Raw genomic sequence first — 20,906 nt, 5'->3', positions numbered from 1 at the left:
TTTAGTCCAATGTCATTTTCGTTTGATCGGTCTATGGACTGTGTGATGCCTGTTCTGTGATTGAGTCCAGGATCAAGTCCTCTGGATTGCGTGAGATGATCAATACATATATTCTCATTAGCAGCTGCCGGATCAGCATACTGTCCTTCTGATACAATACCTTCAATTAAGGACTCAGTGACTATAGTATTCAATTACATTCCATTACATCAGCCTTGATTAAAATTTGGCCCATCGAACTATGTTTTTTTGATTAAGAGGACTGCAGCCTCTATGTAATGATGCTTGTTCTGGGGGGTCTTTTTGGTGGCTTTTTATTATAATACAGAGTGGTATTTATGTATATTTATGTAGTCTTGTGCATATTATGTATTTTGCTAATATTTAGTTAAATTGTTTTTGCATGCACCCAAGAGTCAGATGATCTTTTGTATTTTTGCTAATAATTATATATATTTATATATATATATATATATATATATATATATATATATATATATATATATATATATATATATATATATATATATATATATATATATATATATATATATATATATATACCAAAACTTTGCAATGGGCCCCCATGATTTCTAGCTATGCCCCTTGTTACTAGCCTAGGCAATATCAGGGGGCTCCTGTATACACACTAGATTTTCACCAACAGTGGTCCTTAAATAGGATCCGAGATGAAAAACTAACTATAACAAGTAACTTGTCTATATATCTTATCTGAAGTTTAGGTAGTTTACACAGCAAATATAGCTGCAAACAGCTTTAATAGAATTATAATTATTTAATCATGTGATACAATGACAGCAGCCATGTTGTTTGTAAATATTACACAGAGGCAGGATTATCTGCATCTTGAGCAAAAAAACCTAATCCCCCTTCCTCCTCCCTCCTCCCCTCTGCCTCTGAAATCTCTGGCTAGTAATACCTCCTCCTCCTCCTGCCCAGACTGAGCTCCCATGAGCCCTTGCTACTGTCTGAAAGTGCCTTGGCTCTCTAAAAACCTGTAGGCGTGGCTTGTCTAGTTTGTAAGGAATTAGAGTATTATAACAAAAACAAAAAAGTATTTGGCTTCAGGAATGCCCTATAAACAATAGGAAAGGAACATAATTATGCAATGTGTAAAAGTTAAACTCGGATCCACTTTAAAGAAAATTTTAGGGTGGGGGAGATTAAATTTACTTACTTCCGCTTGTTCCAGCTCCTAGGAGTCAACCTGTTCCCTCGCTGCAGCACTACTGGCCTCCAAAGGTGCTGATGTCCCCTCTGAAAGATCCTCGACCAAAGCTGTGGTCGCAGGTTACTGCACTTGCGCGCATCTCTCCAGATTGCGCTACATAGCCGAGAGCATTCTGCAGCGTCTTTGTGAACTGAGCAAGTGCAGATCACTCCTAGCCATGGAAGCACGATCTAGAGTGGCGTGTGGAATGCACCCACGCATGCACCGAAGCCTGCAACTACAGTTATGGTTGGGGATCCCTCGGAGTGATAGCGGTGCACTTGAGGGCAGTGAAACTGCTGCGGAGTACTAGAAAGCCAGCTAGGGACTGGAAAAAGCCCCAGGTAAATGAGGCTTATCTTTTCTCCTTTAGCTTGGATGTCCTATAATGGCTGCCTCAGCCAATGGTTAATCAAGCATGTATACATGGATTTATATGTTTCCTGATGTTATCCACAATCTGCAACTCAGGCTTACAATACTATAGCATAGAGGGACCAAATGCAGATAAACACTTCTTGTGTAATGCAAAGACCTGCTAAGGAGGATTGCAGAGCTATTGTTCACAGTAAAGGATAGCTCACAAATTCAAGTTAGAAACGTATTTCTTTGACACTGCATTAAACTGATACTTCTAAAGTAATACGCTTAAAGAGAACCCGAGGTGGCTTTGTATAACGTTAGTGGGGCACAGAGGCTGGTTGGGCACACTAACACCAGCCTCTGTTGCCCCATGGTGTGTGTCAAAGACCCCCCTGCTCGCCGCTATCCTTCCCGCAGTGCTGGCGACACGCAGCGCGTCGCCAGCACAATGTTTACCCTAGCGCTGTCTGTCAGCGCCGCTCCCCCGCCTCCTCCGCATCGCCGCTACCCGCCCTCGTCCCTTCCCTCCAATCAGCGTGAGGGAAGGGACGAGGGCGGGTAGCGGCGATGCGGAGGAGGCGGCAGAGCGGCGCTGACAGACAGCGCTAGGGTAAACATTGTGCTGGCGACACGCTGCGTGTCGCCAGCATTGCGGGGGTATAGCGGCGAGAAGGGGGGTCTTTGACACACACCATGGGGCAACAGAGGCTGGTGTTAGTGTGCCCAACCAGCCTCTGTGCCCCACTAACGTTATACAAAGCCACCTCGGGTTCTCTTTAAAGAGGCACTAGGACGGAAAAAAAACCCCATAAAATGAACACTCACAGTTCAGCCTCCCATCTGTCCAGGAAGTAAACACTGCAGTGTTTACTTTAGGATTTCTATAAATTTAAATTAAAGGGACTCCGAGCAGTGCAGTAACTATGGAAAGATGCATACCATTTTGAAGCTCTCTTTCTCCTCTTTCCAACGATATATTGCGATCAAAAAGGCGTAGGGTGGTGGTTTATGTGTCGTTGGAAAGAGGAGAAAGAGAGCTTCAAAATGGTATGCATCTTTCCATAGTTACTTGTATTACACAGGACGACTTTTCCCCAAAGTCGGCAGCTCCATTCAGCTGCCGACTTTGGGGAAAAGTTGTCCTGTCTAATGCAAGCAACTATGGAAAGATGCATACCATTTTGAAGCTCTCTTTCTCCTCTTTCCAACGACACATAAACGGCGGCCGCGATTTCAATCGTGAAAATAGCGAAAACTAAAAGGGGTAGGGCGGCGGTTTATATATCATTGGAAAGAGGAGAAAGAGAGCTTCAAAATGGTATGCATGGTATGCAGTTTCTGCACTGCTCGGAGTCCCTTTAAGCCTTTGGGACATACTTGCTATATCTAAAAGGCTGCTGCTGCACTGCTGTGCGCTCCCGCGGACGATCGCACGCGCGCCCGCACGCTCCGGTGCTGCCGCCCGTTTTACATTGGACTAAAATCGCAGTCCTGTAAGCAGTTCCCAAGTCCCCGTTAGAAAGACCAATGGCTTCTATCAGAAGCAGCAATCTTTCTGAAGAAAAAAAAATTCATGTGATCGCTCACTTACAGGATGAAAAAAATGACTGAGGCCATCTTGTGGCCAAATAGTAAAACTACATCTACATACAAGACATACAATTACATTTATAAATTAACTGTTCACCTCCCACACTCTTCAAAAAAGGCGGGTTTCATGCACATTTTCTGGCACATACAATTTGCAATTGGCATTCTTTCTTGTTCAGCCCTATATAATACTCTTGCTTAAAGAGACTCTGTATCAAAATAAAGTTCTCCTGGGGGGTACTCACCTCGGTAGGGGGAAGCCTCAGGGTCCCAATAAGCCTTCCCCCTTTCCTGTAGCTGCAGACAGTCCAGCGCTGGCTCCCCCGAAGTGTCCCGGAGTCCTCCCTCGACAAGCCTGACAAGCGCTGATTTATTTACCTCTCCTGGCTCCAGCGGGGGCGCTGTTTTGGCTCTCCGCACGGAGATAGGGGAAAATAGCCGATCTCTGTTGGCTCCACTGTACTGCGCAGGCGCAGTAGAGCGGCCCGACGGAGATCGGCTATTTCCGCCTATCTCCGTGCGGAGAGCCGATATTGCGCCTGTGCTGGAGTCGGGGAGGTAAATATTTACATCTCCGTCATTCCGGGAGGATTTTCGCTGCTGCCGTGGGACCGAGGACGGTAGGAAACATCACCCGAGGTGAGTACCCCCCATGGGAGGGTTTTTTTGTTACAGGTTTTCATTAATGTTTGATAATAAATAGTGCACCAAATCACTTCATTATATTATTCCACACTAGAGATAGTCAATCAGATGCAAACAATTGCAGCTTGCATGCAAATTATATTCAGCTTGCAAATGGCCTAATCAAAAACACCAAATGATTGTGATTATCTCAGTTTCAAGCTTCATGCTGTTTGGAAGATGTTTGTATATAAGTCAAAATCATTTGCATTTTATCAGCAATCTCTCTTCCAAACAGAAACCACACCTATATCACTTAAATCCACGCTCCACCCAAATGAATTATTTTGGAATGGAAAAATATGACAAGGTGGATCTGGGTTTTCACTGCTGTCAGAATCCCCTGTGAGAGATTTTCCTTCAATTCCTATCCAAACAAGAAGTAGGTAAGTCCCTCCGATGCCTTTCCTAGTGATACTATGTGCTCTATTACAGTCAGACCCACTTCTGTCCCAGGTTCATGCGTTCACGTAGAGCTCCACAATTTTTCCACCACGATTCTCACGTTTGAAAAAACCCCTCTTCTGTCCTGTCGCATTAAATCACAAGGTGCCTGCGATTCCCACAGACTGCCAGCAGGTGGTGGCTGACTATGGTGGGTGATACTTGTGTTACAACACGCACTAAATCGTCTGCAGAAAACCATGGGCAGTAGACACAAGTGTGCAGCCAGCCTAGGGCTTGTTGTTTTTTTTAAGCGCTGGCGTTTTTGCAAATCACTCTAAAAGCACTTGTGTAATGATTTCCTATGACAGTGTTCACATTTGAGCGTTGCAATTTGTTTAAAATCGCGAACGCGCTACATGTACCATTTTCTGAGCATTTTGGCTCAATGGCAGGTATAGGGAAATCACAAAGTGCTTGTATAGCGATTTCCCGAGTGCTTTGATGAATAAATACATTGTATTTATTAATTTCTGGGTTAAAGAGTTCACTTCCTGACTGATGTTAGGATTCAGGAAGTGAAAAATCAATCGCTCCGCAAAAGCGCTTAGAAAAGCTCTTATAAAAGCTGAAATTGCTCTGAAAGCATTTGTAAAAGCGTATTCAAAATCTCCCCATAAATCGCCAGCGTTTGCGATAGTGCTGGCGATTTATAATGTGAACAAGGCCTAAGGGATGTACTTCTTGATGCAATTGCAGATAACCGTAACAAAGTAGTACAGGTTCTCATTTGGACTTTGCTATTAATACAGAAATGTATGCAACACACAAAAACCTACGTTCACTGGCTTATCATTTTTTTTGTAAATTTTCATCCTACTTATATTTAACTTCAACTAATAAGCAGACACACATTTATCTGCATCATCAGCCAGGTACTTCCTGTTGGACCTATGTTATGTGTCAAAACTAATAGATTAGTATCTTGTATGAATTTATGTTTTGATCAGCCATAAATCTGCTTTATGCCATCTAAACAGAGCAGAATTATCTTTATTTTTCATTATTTATCAGTAGTTTTTTTAAATTATACACTGTTAAGCAATCATATTTGGGAACTATCAATCAAATTAACCATTTCAGCCCACGGGTTTTTCTCACCTTATGGACAAGAGGAATTTTCACCTATCAGCACTCCTCCCATTCATTCCCCAATAACTTTATCACTACTTATCACAACGAAATGATCTATACTTTGTTTTTTTCGCCACCAATTAGGCTTTCTTTGGGTAGTACATTATGCTAAGAATTATTTTATTCTAAATGCAATTTTATGGGAATAATAAGAAAAAAATGGAAAAAATGCATTGTTTTTCAGTTTTTAGACATTATAGTTTTAAAATAATTCATGCTGCCATAATTAAAATCAACACATTTTATTTGGCCATTTGTCCCGGTTATTGCAACGTTAAAATTAGTTCCCTAGTACAATGTATGGTAACAATATTTTATTTGGAAATAAAGGTCCATTTTTTTCAGTTTTACATCTATCACTAATTTTAAGCCCATTATTTAATAATTATATGCCCTCTTGACATAGAAATAATTTTTTTTGTTACCTTAAAGTCATTAGGTGTGTTTTACTATTTGGCCACAAGATGTCCCCGCTGAGCAAAAATCCTATTAGCATACTTTGTACGCTAATAGGATACAGCGCGACGGCTGTAAGTAAGAATAAACATTGTTTTTGAACAAAAACAGTGTTTATTCTTGGCGGACATGCTCGGATAGGCACAGGGGACTTTTATCCCCTGCAGCCAATCCCCCCTGCTAGCAGCAGCAGCGCGATCGCGGGAATTGGCCCGCACAATCGCCTCCAGACCCCCCCAAACTGCAGGGACATGACTATCGCGTCCCTGCGGCTCTAGCTGCTGCCGCTGCGGATGTGAAGCTCACGTCCGCGCGGCTGAAATGGTTAACTAGTAACTGCAAATTTAAACGGGACATGAGGTGAGAGGGATCTGGAGGCTTTATTTTCAAGCACTATTTTTCTTAGCACCCAGGGCACCTCAATAGCACGTTAAACATGCATGCCAACAATGTGGCTCATTATTAAATAAACCTTCAATTTTACCCCTTTTTTTACATTTAAAAGTTTTGCAGAGGCTTTTATTATACTACTTCCTCCTACCTCCAAGGCGTGCCCAACAGCAGACATTTCAGGCAGATAAGGCCTGCTGTATTTATTTTATTGCACACATTAGCAGAGAAAAAACAAAAACTTTCATCAGCAGGAAGGGCAGGTAATTGGACACTGTGATTCAAAGAGTTTACAGAAGCCACAGAAGCTATCTTCACACCTTCCCCTGGATAAATAATGGGCAGCTAGAAGCGGAGGGGGAACATGGCAGCTCCTATGGCTATTAGAAACTATAGACCAAAAAAAGTGGCGCTTGATTCCCTTTAAAGTGATGTGCCTTGTCTGATGACTCAGAAGCACAATGAGCCAGTCATATAACAAAAAATGAGGCTGGCAACATCCATCAGTACTTATTGCTCTTGATTTGGACAGGTACAGCGTGTAACATATTAATTTAAAGGATGGAAATAACGTTTGGAATCAGTTTAACACATTTTTTCAATAGACAAATACACATATTTACATAAATCTGTACATGAGTCCTGATTGAAAGAGGAACACATGAGGAAGAAAGAGGGACTGTAACGATCTGTGAAGATCAGTGTCACACCCAGAGCCTTGATTATTGGTGATCCGCAGAATCACCAATAATACAAGGTTTGACCCGATTATATAGAGCAATTTGTGGAATTGCTAATAATGCGGGCTGATCAAAAAGGTAGTAGACACACGAACAAATGCAACAAAATACAATGCAGTATAAATTCACAAGTTTGTGGAAATGTCCACCGCATGGTAATTCCTCAGAGGTGTGGTTACCTCTGAATGGGAACCCCGTGTGTGAGATCCTCTAAGGGAAGCAGTGGAGGAGTCTCGGCCTCTGGCAGTAACGGTCTGCTAGGGTGGGCGTCTCAGAGAGGCAAGCCTCAGATAGTAACCCTACAGTGGGAGACGTTCCACTGAAGGGAGAAAGGTCAGATAAATAGAGGTTCGGCAACAGATCAGGCGGCAACAGTACAGAAACGTGAGACGAGAGAATAGTCAGAAACCAAGCCAATAGTCGATAACGGTACGGGCTGGCAAAGTACAAAAGGATGGTCAAGACAGGCACAGAGTCATACACAGAAAATCAATACGGTTCAATATGCGTATATACTGGCGATAAACCAGTATATGACGCAATATCAAATACAAGACTGGCTAAGTGTGACAAGAGCCGGGGTCCTGCCGGATTATCACACGGGAAGTCGGGAACTGACTAGGTCTGAGTGCTGACACAGGGTATTGCAAACACAGACGAAATGTGACTGAAAAGCACTTCCTTATATACTGCCTGGAAGACTCCACCCCAAGCAGCAACCAATCAGGGCAGGCTAAAAACGTCAGCTGGCCTCCAGGTCAGCTGACACGCTTTCTAGAGGTATAAAGGCGTGCCTGGCGCACGCGCACCACCTAGAGGCAAGATGGCCGAGCCCTGATGTGCAGCACGCCAGTGAGTTTGGAGCGGTGCGCCTGGAGAATCTTGCGCGGCGGATGCGGACAAATTTCCGCATTCCGCATTGGAAAGTCCGCCTGCCGGAACAGATGCGACCATATTTCCGCAATCCGCCTGGCGTCGTGGAATTTTCATTACAGGGACAGAGGGATTGGGTTCCCAAAAGAGGGACAATTGGGAGCTATAACTTTAGTATCAATACAGAAATGTATGCAACACACAAAAACTCAGTTAAAGGAACACTATCGATCTACATACAGTATTTTTTTCAATTAAGATAGGAATTGTTTGGGAAGTGCTGCTAAGTACTGGTGTAAACATTTCACTGGCAACCTCTTTGTTTACTGTTATCAAAATACTTTCAAACTTTACTGACTCCAAAACTGACATGAATGAGCCATGAGGGGAGGGGAAATTCCCCTCACACTTGATCAGTTAACCCTGTGTGTAACTCTGTCATAGTCCCCAACCGTCCCGTTTTCGTCGGGATTCTCCCGATTTGGGGGGGCTCTCCCGCTATCCCGGTAAGAGCCCCCCAAGTCCCGGGCGGCTGTCAGTATTAGCAGGAGGAGAGCAGCGCAGTGGAGGGAAAGCGGTGGGCAGCGGCGGAGAAGGGGGCCATCTCCCCCCCTTCTCTCACCTTAGGGTGCTCTCCCTCCCTCTCTCTCACCTCTGATCTGTGTGTGCGGCAGCGTTTGGCAGCGGGCGGGACTTACCTTCCGTGTCGCTCCATGCGCCAGCCGGAAGTTCTGGTCCCGCAGCCGCTGCTCTGGTCTGGATCAGACCAGAGTAGTGGCAAATCATCCCGCGCCGGCGACGAGACCAGACGGAGGACACGGATGGTAAGTTCCGCCCCTCTGCCAGCCACAGCACTTCATTCCGGAGGGGACAGCGAGAGCACCCTAAGGTGAGGGAAGGGGGGGGAGATGGCCCCCCTTCTCCACTGTTCTCCTTCCCTCGCTCTCTCCTCCTGGGGGGGACGGGACAACACCTGGCTACCTATTCTGGGCACATATACTGCTGGCTATACTGGGGCACATATACACCTGGCTACAATATACTGGGGCACATATACACCTGGCTACAATATACTGGGGCACATATACACCTGGCTACAATATACTGGGGCACATATACACCTGGCCACAATATACTGGGGCACATATACACCTGGCTACAATATACAGGGGCACATATACACCTGGCTACAATATACTGGGGCACATATACACCTGGCTACAATATACTGGGGCACATATACACCTGGCTACAATATACTGGGGCACATATACACCTGGCTACAATATACTGGGGCACATATACACCTGGCTACAATATGCTGGGGCACATATACACCTGGCTACATATACTGGGGACATATACCTCTGGCTACATATACTGGGCACATATACCCCTGGCTACATATACTGGCACATATCCCCTTGCCTACATATACTGGGCACATATACCTCTGGCTACAAATACTGGGCACATATACCCCTGCCTACATATACTGGGGACAACTGGCTGTTTGTCATTATGTGCATTTACTAGTGAAAAGCTGTCTCTTATTATGTGCATTTACTGGTGAAAATCTGTCTCTTATGTGCATTTACTGGTGAAAGCTGTCTCTTATTATGTGCAATTACTTATGAAAAGCTGTCTCTTATTATGTGCATTTACGGGGGAAACGCTGTCTGTCATTACGTGCATTTACTGGTGAAACGCTGTCTCTTATGTGCATTTAGTGGGAAACGCTGTCTCTCATTTCATGCATTTACTGGGGAAATGCTGTCTGTCATGTGCATTTACTTCATATTTTATTTATGTAACTACATTAGCTGGTATAACTACATTACAGTTAGCCCCACCCACGGGCAGGGTATATGAGGGATATATTTAGTTAAAAAAATATAAGGGCATCAATATTTAAAAAAAAAAATCTTCAAAAAACTTTATGGTAGGCGTGACTTAGGTGGTTAGGGGGTGTGGCTAAGGGTGTGGCTAGGGGTGTGGCCTGTGTCCGATTCTAATTTTAAAATGTTGGGAGGTAAGCTTTTCATACTGTTTTTGCTTTCTGAGAAGAATACTCTGTAGTCTGATATGCAACACTGGCTGTGCATTGAAGCAAACACCCCTTCTGCAATTGATTTGTCCCAATATAGCTGAATCCTACTCTCAATAAAGTAAAGCTTTTGCTCTGATATTTACATGAAAAGAGTAGGAAAATGTTTACACAGCTACTTAGGCATTATTTGTACATTGTAATCTTAGAACACTTGGCATTGATAGTATTCCTTTAACACCCACACACACTGAGTTTTAATCTATATGTAAATTTTCGTCCTACCTAACTAATAAGCTGACATCCATTTATCTGACATGCATTTATGCATTCAACAGGTTCAGATCAAATTGTATGAATGCCCTTGTTACTTTCCTGATATGTTTACTGTGGGACGGCGTTTATCTCCATGGGATTTCAAAGGTGTACAGAGTGAGATACCTTTCCATTCAGCTTAACAATGCTGTCTGAGTGTGCTGCTAAGACTTTACACTACACATTTGTCGTGAGTATTATTAATATCCTGCTCCGCATATTTGCATTTCTGTGAGCCCTGTGTGGCCCTGCATAGCTCAGATACCAAATCAGAATGCTAACAGCCATAGTCTGGTGTGTGGGGGGGGGGGGGGGGGGAACGTTTGCTGTTATGTACCAAAACGAATAGTATCTTGTATGGTTTTATGTTTGATCAGCCATAAATCTGCTTTATGCCATCTAAATAGAACAAAGTTGTCCTTATTATTCATTATTTATCAGTGGTAAAATAACACACTATTAAGCAATCAGATTTGGGAACTATCAATCAATTTAATCAGTAACTGCAAATTTAAAGGGAACCTGCGGTGAGAGGGATCTGGAGGCTGACTTATTTATTACCTTATAAACAAGAAAAAGGCAGGATGCACGCTTGTGTGTTATAAAGAGACAATGAAGCAAAAAAAAAAAAAAAAAACATATGATATAATGAATTGTATGTGTAGTACAGTAATTCTATACATTAGTAGCAAAAAAAAAACACAAAAAAACACAACAACATATTTTTATTTTCAGTTATATAGCTTTTTTTTTTTTTTAACATTACATCATTCTCTAATATTCACAGTTTACAAACTATACTCTGCATTTTAAACTATGAAACAGAGCAGGAAAGTTCAAAGGGTGATTTTTGGAGCACAGACAGTCGGAGCGTTTTTTTTTTTTTTAATGGAGATTAGAAAAAACTTAAGAACAGTTAATCTTTCTTGTTTTGAGAAACTTTTTGTGTTGAATTAAGCTCCTAGAGACACAAGATTTCCTTGTTTTATAAATTATGTTTGTATAATTCTGGTGATGACCCTCTTAGATATTTCCAGAGGAGGACCTGGGAGTTATTTTGATTATGTTTTATTTTAATTTTGTTGGAAAATTAATTTTCTTTTCTGTATTTGGAAAGTTTGTATGAATAAAAATTAATTATAGTAAAAAAATGAAAGGTAAGTTCAAAGGGTAATTAGCTCTGCAGTAAAACCTTAAAGTGGTATGAAATCCAGCATTTCTTCTTTGTACTAAAAGATTATTTACAGCATATATTAAACTACCACCATTTTTTTTTTTAGCAGAACAGCATTCAAACAGTTAAACACAGGACTTGCTTTTTCAATAGAAAGCTCCCTGCAGTGGGATCCCAATCAGACCAGATGATAATATTATCTTGTGTTTTACTTAATTGTAGCAAGAGAGACATGTAAACATTCTCTGGCAGTGCTGAAACTTCTTCTAAAGGTGACCATACACTGGTCGATTTGGCCATCAGATCGATCAACAGATAGATCCCTGGCTCTCATCGAATCTGATCAGAGAGGGATCATATGGCTGCCTTTACTGCAAACAGATTGTGCAATACATTTCAGCATGAAACTGATCACAATCTGTGGAGCTGCTGCCCCCCCCCCCCCCCCCCCCAGCTATACATTACCTGCTCCGGCCAGCACGAGTCCCCCGGTCTCCGCTGTCGTCTTCTCCGCTCCGGGCCCCAGGGCTGCAGCTTCACTGAACTTCCTGCCGGGAAGTTTAAACAGTAGAGGGCGCTCTACTGTTTAAACTCCCTGCCATGACAGTAAGTAGCCAGCCGGCACTCGGAACCCAGCGGAGAAGAGACAGCGAGAAAGCAGGGACTCGCGCCGCCCTGAGCAGGTAATGTATTGCCGCTAGCGTTGGTCGTCGGGCATTCGAACGCCACTATTGATGCACTCCCGACCCGCCGCCGATCGAGGGAAATCTACCGCACGGACGGAACGACAGGAATCGTCAGGAATCGGCGTTTGTTTGCGCGACCTAGTGGACAGTGCCGTGCACAGCAGGCTATGGGGAGGGGGGGGACTGGGGTGCGGCTGCATAGCTAGCATAGTTGCCCCAGTATAGGGAGTTTAGTTGCCCCAATATGGCTAGTATAGTTACCCAGGTATAGTGCCCCAGTATAGCTAGTATAGTGCCCCAGTATAGCTAGTATAGTCCCAGTATGGATAGGTAGTGCCCAAGTATAGTGCCCAGTATGGGTAGGTAGTGCCCCAGTATAGCCAGTAAAGTGCCCAGTATAGCTAGTATAGTGCCCAGTATAGGTAGGTAGTGCCCAGTATAGCTAGTATAGTGCCCAGTATAGGTAGGTAGTGCCCCAGTATAGTGCCCAGTATAGCTAGTATAGTGCCCAATATAGTTTCCTAGTATGGGTAGGTGTGCCCCTCCCCCCTCCGCGGCCACCGCACCTGTTACCTTATCATGAGCGGGCGGCCGCTTGTCCGATTAGATTCCCCCGTAGTAGCCGCTCTCCTCTGTGACATCTCCTATTACAGCAGCGCGCGCTCGGCGGCTGCTGTGATGAGCAGGAAGTGGTACAGCAGCTTCCTGTAGCGACGATATGCATCGCCGTTACCATGGGAACCGCTGTACCGCTTCCTGGTCATCACAGCAGCCGCCGAGCGCGCTGCTGTAATAGGAGATGCCACAGAGGAGAGCGGCTACTACGGGGGAATCTAATCGGACAAGCGGCCGCCCGCTCATGATAAGGTGACAGGAGCGGTGGCCGCGGGGAGGGGAGGAGCGAGAGGCCAGACCTGAATGGCACACCAGGCAACATCCCGTGGCACACTAGTGTGCCGCGGAACACCGGTCAAAAAACGCTGCTCTAAACTTTACACGACAGGGGACAAGCCACAGAGTCTCCACACTTGATGGGGGCAGGAGGATCCTTGAAACAGCCAATGTGAGGATTGACTTGTCCCAACCTGTGGAAACACCTAAACTGCAGTGGCCTGAAAGAGTGTGGCGCACTGTGGAAAGAAGTTCGGGTTCCCAACAAGTGATATTTTGCCTTATATAACTCCTGTTATATACGCCAATGCTCTCCACCGACTATCTCTTGGTTTCATACCTCTGTTTCAAGTTCAGATCCTGCTACTTTCAAGCAGGGTGGTAACTAGAAATAACTGGGCCCCCCTGTGAAACTTTGGAACTTATATTTTTCTAACTATACGGTGGGACCTATAGCTGCCTTACCTATACTGGGGACACTCATACCTGGCTTACCTATACTGTGAAATCTATAGCTGGCTTACCTGTACTGGAGCACCTTTAGCTGGTTAACCTATACTGGGGCTTATATTTACCTTTGGCATGCTGATCCATCGTTGTATACCTCCGATAGCTTTCCCAGTGTCTTCTTCCATGTCCCTCAGCGAATTTGTTTCTCCCTTGGCGATAACATGTTCCCAGGCAATCGGTGTTAATGACACCAGGGTCATGCAGCATCATCAACATCTGGCGGCAAACTAATTTTTTTTCAAAACAATAACCCAGTGGTCCTCAAACTAAGGCTCGTGGGTTGAATGCGGCCCTCCAAGGCTTTTTCACTGACTCCTCCCCCCCCCCCCCCCCACTGATAAAATTTATTACTTATAGATGCGGTCCACTACATCTTTAAATATTGGTGTCTCACTTATAGAATGGCAGTGCTTGCACCACCCATCCACATACTGTAGAAGCCAGCGAGCAGTCATTCACTGGCTTCCAATCCAATTCCGCATCAAGTGACACTGCTGTCCAATTGGACAACAGGTTGCCCCCTGAGTATACTTCACTGTCTGGCGAAAATACGTTTTTTACTATCTGCGCATGCTGTATTGGGGGCATAATATTTGCACATGCTGTGTTGGGGGGCATACTATCTGCACACGGAAGCAGGAAATTTGGGCGCATGAGGCAGGTGGACAAAAAGGGCGCTGCCATTCACTCCCATAATAAATATCGTTTAATCGGCACCCAACAGGAAAAAAGGGCGCCGGAGAAAAATAACGTTTTAAAAGCGGCGCCCAGAGACTTTTAATGTTTTATAACTGCTTCTCATGATTACACATTATTTAATGATTTATAATTTTTTAAACATTATTTTTAAACGAAAAACAGTACAATATTTTTTTAAAACATTACTTTTAAACGAAAAACCGTACAAATTTTTTTTTAAACATTTTTAAACGAAAAACCGCACCATATTTTTTTCAAACGTTATTAATGCTTATCACAGGGGGTCTTAGGTTTAGGCATCACAAGGAGGGTCTTAGGTTTAGGCACCACCAGGGGGGTCTTAGGTTTAGGCACCACCAGGGGGGTCTTAGGTTTAGGCACCACCAGGGGGGTCTTAGGTTTAGGCACCAGCAGGGGGGGTCTTAGGTTTAGGCACCAACAGGGGGGTCTTAGGTTTAGGCACCACCAGGGGGGTCTTAGGTTTAGGCACCATCAGGGGGGTCTTAGGTTTAGGCACCAACAGGGGGGTCTTAGGGTTAGGCACCACCAGGGGGGTCTTAGGTTTAGGCACCACCAGGGGGTCTTAGGGTTAGGCACCACCAGGGGGGTCTTAGGGTTAGGCACCAACAGGGGGGTCTAGGGGTTAGGGATAGGTACAGGGAGGGTTCTGTGTGAGAGTAGGGTTAGGTATAGCTTTAGTAAAATTCTTTTTAATGTTTTATAAAACGTTATTATAAATTTCACTTTTTAAACAGGGAAGATTAACGTTTTTAAAATTGCCGATTTCATACACATTATTTAATGATTTATAACTTTATAAAACATTGTTGTTAAACGAAATATAGCACAAATTTTTTTTAAACGTTATTCATGATTATCTTTTAAAACCCTGCACCCTTTTTTCCCGGAGCCCTTTTTTAACGTACGCATCTGCACACACTGTGTTGGGGGCATAATATCTGCTTTGGTTAAATGGGAAGAAAAGGGCTTAGCGTGTTAACAGGTAATAGTTTACACTACCTGGGTTCAATGTAATATTTTCTACATCATATTATGTATACTCCGGCCCCCCATTAGTTTGAAGTATGTTGACCCAGCCCTTGACCAAAAAAGTTTGGGGACCCCTGCAATAACCTGTATTAAATTCAATATTTAAAAAAAAGTACCGGTAAGTGAAAAAAAGAATGCTTGGAAATTATTTAAAACTAATTGAACCACTTTTTGCACAGAAATCCTGAGGAAATTAAATGCCAGGGAGGTTAATGAAATAATGTTTTAGTTAAATGCATATGAAAGAACTGTGGTTGATCTGAGCCATTGAAACTTCCTGGCCACACCCTCCCTCCACCCGCATGTCACAGGTGTTTAGTGCAGTTGTTTTACACAATGTGTTTACACAAGTATGGTATCATTTAGTAAGCTATTATTTGTGTCATAGTCCTTAGATAAACCGGTGCCACTTGTTTTAAGGTATGAGCCACATACATTTTGCATACCTGAAGTGTAGCATTTTTCTGAATTATAGCAAACAGAATATTGGATCATGGTTTTCCAGGAGGTTCTACTGTGAACAGTTAAAGAGGAACTGTCGTAAAAATAATGTAATGAATACAATTTTCTTTTTACAATATTTACGCACTATAAATGATTTCAGCAATGTTTGCCCATTTTTAAATCTTTTTTCTCCTTAAAGATGAACTCCAGCCTAAACAAACATACTGTCATTAAGTTACATTAGTTATGTTAATTAAAATAGATAGGTGATATAATCTCTTACCCACCCTGTTTTAAAAGAACAGGTAAATGTTTGATTTCATGAGGTCAGCCATCTTTTTGGTTGAAAGAAGGTGACAGGGAGCATGAGACACAGTTCCAACTGTCCTGTGTTCTGAGCACCTCTCCCAGTTGCTAGGCAACATGAATAACAACATAGGAAATCCCAGCATGCTCTGCACAGCATCAGGGAAAAAAAGCCCAGGCTTTTTTTTCTTTGATGGGTGGAGCTTACCTAAATATGCAGCTAAAAATGATGCTTTGGTAAGAAAAACAAAGTTCTGATGCTGTGAAACTGTTAAACACCAAGCCTTTTCAGTGCTGCTGAGTAGATTTTTAGTCCGGAGGTTCACTTTAATCTAAACTCTGATATTTATCACAGGTGGTACTGGGGGGTGGAGGCGCCCATAAATAGTAATGTAATGAAACAAAAAATAATAATAAGGTGGAGGAAGGTGTCTTTACCACTCCAGATGGAAGAACCCAAAGCACAGGGTAAATGTAAAAAGATTAAGTTATTTATTCAGCACAATTAAAAGGACAACGCGTTTCACGGGTCTCAGCCTGCTTTTTCATTTACCCTGTGGTTTGGGTTCTTCCATCTGGAGTGGTAAAGACACCTTCCTACATCTTATTATTATTTTTTGTTTTATTACATTACCTATTTTTGGGCGCTTCCACCCCCAGTACTATACATTACATCTCCTTTGGAGGTGTTCACCTTCCAGGTGGGGTGTTATCTACACCCAAGAAGGACCAACCAGGAGTGTAACCGTCCAGTTCCAGTAGGACCTGGAATACAGAGCAGGGATGATTATTTCCCAGCTAGCAATATACAGTGGTAGCAGGGACTGCAACCCACCTTTGTGAGTATAAATACTCTAGTACTACAATCTAACATCTAATACCCCCCAATACTGCGACATTTGGCTCCTGGTTTCTCCTTGTCATACAGGTGACCATGGTATCCCTACAGTGATCACCTATTCTAGCAGCTCTGTGAATGTTTTTTATTGAGAGTTCTAAAGGCAGTAGAAAATATACCTGGTCTCACAGAATGCTCTGGGATGAGAATTCGGCATATCTAAAGAGCTTATGCTTAGTATCGCTGGGAGGGTGAGGCTACATACCGATATACAGCAATATAAAGATATAGGAAGTATTTCTGATGCTGAATGGAGGGAAACTACCTTAAAAGTGGGTATCCTGATAATTTACTGCATTCTACTATATTGTGTTCTGGATGTACTGTAAACAACGTCACAAAAGCTAATGATGACCTATGTCCTCTTCTTAGCCTACATAATATTTGTCCATTAAATTATAAACAATACTGGAATATATTTAACCATTTGGGGACCGGCTGCCTAACCCCCCCTTAAGGACCAGGCGAATTTGCATGGGGGGGCATGTTGGGGGGGGGGGGGGGGGTCAGGTAGTCGGATCCCCAGTGTTGCTTGCTGGGCTGTGTGTCCCCCCATAGCCAGAATTCCCTCCTTCCAGGCTCCAGCGATGAGCCACAATGGACCCCTCCGCTCTGGCCGGCATCCCCGCTTGTACTGCCGCACCGTTCCGGGTCGCGGCTTGATGACGACATCAAGCCAGCACCCGCCACTGACGTCAGAGCGAGTGGGGATGCTGGCCGGGGGAACGGCAGGAAGATGAATGGATAGTGGATCCTCCCCCCCCCCCCCATCGCCGCAACTCTTACTGGTGATCACTATGATCCACTGGCGATCGTAGTGATCAGTAGCCATACGCAATGGCTTCTGATCACTGAGGGGGGGGGGGGGGGGAGATGCCAGCTCTCATATGACGGCTTAATCTCCCCTCTCGGGTGCGCACGATCCTGTCGGGAGTGGAAATCCTACGCCGTTTACCTGATTTCACTGAGGAAGAGCAATCTCACCATGGTCCGCACCAGTCCAACACGGCCGTCACTACACAAACAGCTGTTTGCGGTGCGTTACACAGTGAGTTTGGTGCGTCAGTGTGAAGCAGTACTTTAATTACACTCCCTGATTGATGTATACGCATGCAAGATGTTTTAAAGCACTGGGCTTGAAAACCGCCACGGCCTGCACTCTGGCCATGGTGCGCACCAGTCCAGCACGGCCGTCACTACACAAGAAGCTGTTTGCCAGAGGCGTCGGGATAGCCATAGCAACCATAGCATTGGCTATGGTGTCCGGCTGCGCTATGCTATGCCAGGAGGGGGGGCCCAGGCTGACTGCAGAAAACTTTTAACTACAATTATAGAATACCTACTCTCTCCTGGGCCCTGCCTCCCAACATGCAGAAGTACATCTACAAACCTTTTTTCAGGTCCCTAAGTGCATCTGGCAGGTGAGGAGGGAACTATTTTTCCTCTAGCGAATGTATACCTCCCTGGCTCAGCCTACAATTAATCTTTAGTTCCGGCCAGGGAGGAGTGGCTGCTGCAGCTGAAGTGTAACTGTGCAGATCCAGAGTGACTGTCCTATTCAGTAAGTTTCACTTTCTGCACGGCATTGCTCTGCTCTGTCTCACTCTGAGATTCTGGCAGCTTTGGGCTTTGATCTCCCTGGAGCTATTCACCCTTTCACTGCTGTACATTTTTTTTTTATTTCAATCATCATGCTGTTATTTTGCCATTTTTTGGCAGCTCTTCAGTGCTGCACTAATAACTTATTGCTAGATTCCTTCTGGTCACTTTGTATTCACTTTTAACTGTTGCACCTCCGAGTGAGCCCTCTCAGCCCAATTTATAATGATTGTTTTGGTCCTTGGTCTCACATATGCACTTTTTTTTGCTGTAGTTTTCTCCTTATGCATTTGGCACTTTGCTTTCATTTTTCACAGTTTTCTCTTTATGCACGCAACACTTTTCTGTGCAAAGGTACATTATACTGTGGGAAGTCCTCTTTGCACATGCTCCATGCACTGTATCACTGTATTCCTTCTATCTATCTTAACCACTTAACGACCGCCCCCAGCCGATGGGCGGCGGCAAAGACCGGTCCCAAACGACCGCAATACGCCCATCGGCGGGGGCGGCTGCGGGAGTGGCTATGCGGCGATCGCGTCATTCGTGACGCGATCAGCCGCCGGGGACTGGCTCCGCCCCCCGTTCGCCGTAACCCGCCGGCCGTTCGGAAGCGCCGGCGGGTTACTGGCATCCGGATCGCCGCTGCAACAGTGTATAATAGGCTTTGTAATGTATACAAAGCCTATTATACTGGCTGCCTCCTGCCCTGGTGGTCCCAGTGTCCGAGGGACCACCAGGGCAGGCTGCAGCCACCCTAGTCTGCACCCAAGCACACTGATTTCCCCCCCCCTGCCCCCTGATCGCCCACAGCACCCCTCAGACCCCCCCCTGCCCACCCCCCAGACCACTGTTTGCACCCAGTCACCCCCCTAATCACCCATCAATCACTCCCTGTCACTATCTGTCAACGCTATTTTTTTTTTAAGTCCCTAATCTGCCCCCTACTCCCTCCTGATCACCCCCCCACCCCTCAGATTCTCCCCAGACCCCCCCCCCCAGACCCCCCCCCCCCGTGTACTGTATGCATCTATCCCCCCTGATCACCTGTCAATCACCTGTCAATCACCTGTCAATCACCTGTCAATCACCCGTCAATCACCCCCTGTCACTGCCACCCATCAATCAGCCCCTGATCTGCCCCTTGCGGGCAATCTGATCACCCCCCCACACCAATAGATCGCCCGCAGATCCGACATCAGATCACCTCCCAAATCCATTGTTTACATCTATTCTCTCCTCTAAACACCCACTAATTACCCATCAATAACCCCCATCACCACCTGTCACTGTTACCCATCAGATTAGACCCTAATCTGCCCCTTGCGGGCACCCAATCACCTGCCCACACGCTCAGATTGCCCTCAGACCCCCCCCCCCTTATCAATTCGCCCGTGCAATATTTACATCTGTTCTCCCCTGTAATAACCCACTGATTACCTGTCAATCACCCATCAATCACCCCCTGTCACTGCCACCCATCAATCACCCCCTGTCACTGCCACCCATCAATCAGCCCCTAACCTGCCCCTTGCGGGCAATCTGATCACCCACCCACACCAATAGATCGCCCGCAGATCCGACATCAGATCACCTCCCAAATCCATTGTTTACATCTATTCTCTCCTCTAAACACCCACTAATTACCCATCAATCACCCCCTATCACCACCTGTCACTGTTACCCATCAGATTAGACCCTAATCTGCCCCTTGCGGGCACCCAATCACCTGCCCACACGCTCAGATTGCCCTCAGACCCCCCCCCCCCTTATCAATTCGCCCGTGCAATATTTACATCTGTTCTCCCCTGTAATAACCCACTGATTACCTGTCAATCACCCATCAATCACCCCCTGTCACTGCCACCCATCAATCACCCCCTGTCACTGCCACCCATCAATCAGCCCCTAACCTGCCCCTTGCGGGCAATCTGATCACCCACCCACACCAATAGATCGCCCGCAGATCCGACATCAGATCACCTCCCAAATCCATTGTTTACATCTATTCTCTCCTCTAAACACCCACTAATTACCCATCAATCACCCCCATCACCACCTGTCACTGTTACCCATCAGATTAGACCCTAATCTGCCCCTTGCGGGCACCCAATCACCCGCCCACACCTCAGAACGCCCTCAGACCCCAGCCCTGATCACCTCGCCAGTGCATTGCTTGCATCTATTTCCCCCCTCTAATCACACCTTGAGACACCCATCAATCACCTCCTGTCACCCCCTAGCACACCTACCCATCAGATCAGGCCCTAATTTGCCCCGTGTGGGCTCCTGATCACTCGGCCAAACCCTCAGATCCCCCTCAGACCCCCTTCCGATCACCTCCCCAGTGCATTGATTGCATCTATTTTCCCCTCTAACCGC

At 45.1% G+C, this 20,906-nt stretch overlaps 2 protein-coding genes across 7 annotated transcripts in view; both read left to right on the top strand.

The window, feature by feature from the left end:
• VWCE (von Willebrand factor C and EGF domains) overlaps nt 1-20,906 on the top strand; it is a 448,320-nt gene that overhangs the window by 256,058 nt on the left and 171,356 nt on the right. For 4 of the 6 annotated variants that reach the window (XM_068260103.1, XM_068260099.1, XM_068260100.1 and 1 more), the window contains 2 exons: nt 4,107-4,254; nt 10,291-10,451. The gene's annotated coding sequence lies outside the window, so the exon portion shown is untranslated. Of the gene's footprint in view, nt 1-4,106; nt 4,255-10,290; nt 10,452-20,906 lie in introns of those variants that run through there. The other 2 variants (XM_068260101.1, XM_068260102.1) reach the window with 2 other exon arrangements.
• LOC137538100 (4-galactosyl-N-acetylglucosaminide 3-alpha-L-fucosyltransferase 9-like) overlaps nt 1-20,906 on the top strand; it is a 67,485-nt gene that overhangs the window by 22,449 nt on the left and 24,130 nt on the right. The window lies entirely within an intron of this gene.

This window comes from Hyperolius riggenbachi, chromosome 11 (genome assembly GCF_040937935.1).
Source record: "Hyperolius riggenbachi isolate aHypRig1 chromosome 11, aHypRig1.pri, whole genome shotgun sequence".
Classification (NCBI taxonomy): Eukaryota; Metazoa; Chordata; class Amphibia; order Anura; family Hyperoliidae; genus Hyperolius; species Hyperolius riggenbachi.
Note: the sequence above shows the minus strand (reverse complement) of the source record. Positions and strands in the feature narration are given on the sequence as shown.